The sequence below is a fragment of the Colobus angolensis genome, unplaced genomic scaffold, assembly GCF_000951035.1.
Source record: "Colobus angolensis palliatus isolate OR3802 unplaced genomic scaffold, Cang.pa_1.0 Scaffold27, whole genome shotgun sequence".
Classification (NCBI taxonomy): Eukaryota; Metazoa; Chordata; class Mammalia; order Primates; family Cercopithecidae; genus Colobus; species Colobus angolensis.
In genome coordinates this window covers 14,825,240-14,829,253 of record NW_012115932.1, presented here as the reverse complement: position 1 = coordinate 14,829,253, position 4,014 = coordinate 14,825,240, and positions in this window count along the sequence as shown.

The following is a 4,014-nucleotide window of genomic DNA, read 5'->3' as shown; positions in this document are numbered from 1 at the left end:
CCGGGGCCTGTCTTGGGGTGGGGGGAGTGGGGAGGGATATCATTAGGAGATATACCTAATGTAAATGACTAGTTAGTGGGTGCAGCACACCAACATGGCACATGTATACATATGTAACAAACCTGCACGTTGTGCACATGTACTTTAGAACTTAAAGTATAATGAAAAAAAATGGGTAGAACAACCTGAAAAAAAGAAACTTCTTATAATAAAAATAAATAGTCTTTCTATGACTTCATGGTTCAGTGTGAAAATTCCAACCTCTGGACCCTATTGGATCTTCTTATTCAATTCAGTCCTACTTTTCCAGGTTTACCTGTGAATGCTGTCACTCATGCACACTGCACAGCTGTAGTGAATGACTTGTGTAACATGACTGTCCTTGCTGCTTTGCTTACACTGTTTCCTCTACTTACAGGTCCTCTCCACCCATTATTCCGAGAAGAATCCCCCCAGAGAGATGGTTAAAAACACTGATTATAGTAATTACCATTAATTGAGTGTTTACACCTGGCAATGGAATGCACTGGATAATGATTCATATTTTTTTTTTCTTTTGAGATAGAGTCTTGATCTGTCACCCAAGCTGGAGTGCAGTGGTGCAATCTCAGCTCACCGCAACCTCTACCTCCCAGGCTCAAGCAATTCTTGTGCCTCAGCATCCCAAGTAGCTGGGACTACAGGCATGCGCCACCACGCCCAGTTAATTTTTTTGTATTTTTTGTTAGAGACAGGGTTTCACCGTGTTGGCCAGGCTGGTGTCAAACTCCTGGCCTCAAGTGATCTGCCCACCTTGGCCTCCCACAGTGCTGGGATTACAGGGGTAAGCCCCCATACCCATCCAATATTCATTTTTAAACAATCCTGAGATATACCTGAGAAAAAGAGGAAACCAGATCAAAGAGGTGAAGTAATTTGCTCATAGTGCAATTCATTCTGAGGCATACTATGCCTTTTGTTTGTTTGTTTGTTTGTTTAACTGTATCAGTGGTTGTCACATTTTAGAGTGGCATGAGGTCATCTGGAACAGTTATTTTCACATGCAGATTCATGAGGCGCACCTCCTAATCTTGACTTTTTTCAGCTGCACTTGAGCCCTGAAGCTGATTGTTTCACCAGGGTGTCAAGAGGGTGCTGTGACTTGTGGTCTTCAAGCTGCACTTTGAGAAGCACTGCACTACAGCATGCTGTAACCTCCTTTCATCCTTTCTGTCACCACCTGCAGATCCCTAGGTCCTATTAATGAGATCATATATATGAAATGATTTTGTGTATCTTCTATCACCTTGAATATGGAAGGCATTACATTGCCTGACATGGTTACAATGGAAACATCTTAATATTTCAAACTTGGATTACAAAACGCGATCTGGGAAAGAGAATTCATTAATGTCATCAACAAATATATTGAGTGCCTGTGTGTTTTGTGCCAAAGATTCATGTACCTGAATTGAAATGCACCTATCATCACTGGGAAGAAATTTTTTACCTGCCTTTGCCTTCCACTCCAGATGTTTTATGGGGTAGGCTGAATTTTCACAAGCAAAAATGACATTACGTATTTTCAGGAGGCAAAGAAATAACAAAAATGACATTATTTCCAGTGAAATTCTCTGTATTTTCAGGAGGCAAAGAAATAACAGAAGCTACAAAAAAAGTGAGAAATTTGTGTCAAAAATGGCTCCCATACAGTTTGGAGGCTCCTCAAAAAACTAAAAATAGAGCTCCCATATGGTCCAGCAATCCCACTGCTGGGTATATACCCAAAAGAAAGAAAATCAGTATACCTAAGAGATATCTGCACCCCCATGTTTATTGCAGAGCTGTTCACAATAGCCAACATTTGGAAGCAACTTAAGTGTTCATCAACAGATGAATGGATAAAGAAAATGTAAGACATACACACAATGAAGTACTATTCAAACATAAAAAGAATAAGATCCTGTCATTTTCAATAACATGGATGAAACTGGAGATCATTGTGTTAAGTGAAATAAGCCAGGCACAGAAAGACAAACATCACATGTTCTCACTTATCTGTGAGATCTAAAATCAAAACAATTGAACTGATGAACATAGAGAGTAGCAGGATGGTTACCAGAGTCTGGGAAAGGAAGCTGGGGGGTGGAGAGGGGAGATGTGAGGATGGTTGATGGGTAGATAAAAATATAAAATTAGAATGAGTAAGACATGCTATTTGATTGCACAACAGGGTGACTATAGTCAACAATAACTTAATTGTACATTTAAAAATAACTAAAAGAGTGAAATTGGATTATTTGTAACACAAAGAACAAACACTTGAGGAGATGGATACCCCATTCTCCATGACGTGGTTATTTCATATTGCATGCCTATATCAAAACACCTCATGTGCCCCACAAATATGTACTCCTATTACATACCCACAAAAATTAAAAATAAGAAAATCCTAAAAAGTGGCTCCAGTGTCTAAGGAAATATTTCTGGAAATAATTTGTGCATATATAAATGCAATTGGGGACCAGTCTGACCAACATGGTGAAACCCTGTCTCTACTAAAAGTACAAAAATTAGCCAGGGGTGGTGACGTGTGCCCGTAATCCCAGCTACTTGGGAGGCTGAGGCAGGAGTATTGTTTGAACCTGGGAGGTGGAGGCTGCAGTGAGCCAAGATCGTTCCACTGCACTCCAGCCTGGGCAGCAAAGTGAGACTCTGTCTCAAAAAAATTAAAAATAAAAATAAATAAATGCAATTGGAGCAAATAATTGGGGTCTTTTTTCTACTCACATAGTCAATAGACTTTTAGTCAAAATTTTTACAAAAATCTGTATAGGATTTGTGCAGTATGAAAAAGGGAATCCAATAGCAAAAAAACTTTGCTTAGAAACTCATTCAGAGATGCCTCTCATTTAGTTGAATACGGACTTCTTTTTTTTTTTTTTTTTTTCCAAATGGATTATCTCTCTGTCGCTCAGGCTGGAGTGCAGTGGCATGATCTCGATTCACTGAAACTTCCACCTCCTGGGTTCAAGCGATTCTCCTGCCATTTGGGTAGCTGGAACTACAGGCACAAGCCACTATCCCTGGCTAATTTTTGTATTTTTGGTAGAGACAGGGTTTCACCATGTTGGCCAGGCTGGTCTCGAACTCCTGACCTCAAGTAATCTGCTTGTCTCAGCCTCCCAAAGTGCTGGGATTACAGGTGTGAGCCACCGTGCCCAGCCAAATATGGACTATTGAGAATGGGAAAAACTTTTATTCAAATTTCCAACAGTCCTGGTGAAAATGGAAGCTGTGAAGAGTGTTGTGTTAAGTTGGCTGGGGACGCTGAAGAGGAAGAAAAAGTAGAAAAATGGTGTGGAAAAAGGGAACGACGTATCTGTTAAGGAACTCTTATCTAGAATATATAAATAACTATTATAATTCAATAAAAACACGGCCGAGTGCGGTGACTCACGCCTGTAATCCCAGCACTTTGGGAGGCCAAAGTGGGTGGATCACAAGGTCAAGAGATCGAGACCATCCTGGCCAACACGGTGAAACCCCGTCTGTACTAAAAATACAAAAATTAGTTGGGCGTGGTGGCGCCCACCTGTAGTCCCAGCAACTTTGGAGGTTGAGGCAGGAGAATCACTTGAACCTGGGAGGCAGAGGTTGCAGCAAGCCGAGACTGCACCACTGCACTCCAGCCTGGCGACAGAGCAAGACTCCATCTCAAAACAACAACAACAAAAACCAAATAACCCAATGAAAAATCGACAAAGGATCTGAGTAGGCATTCCTCCGGAGATGATACACAAATGGCCAATAGACACTGAAAAGATGTTTAGCTTCCTGAGCCATATGGGAAAGGCAAATCAAAACCACAATGAGCCGGGCGCGGGGGCTCAAGCCTGTAATCCCAGCACTTTGGGAGGCCCAGACAGGGGGATCACGAGGTCAGGAGATCGAGACCATCCTGGCTAACACGGTGAAACCCCGTCTCTACTAAAAATACAAAAAACTAGCCGGGCGAGGTGGCGGGCGCCTGTA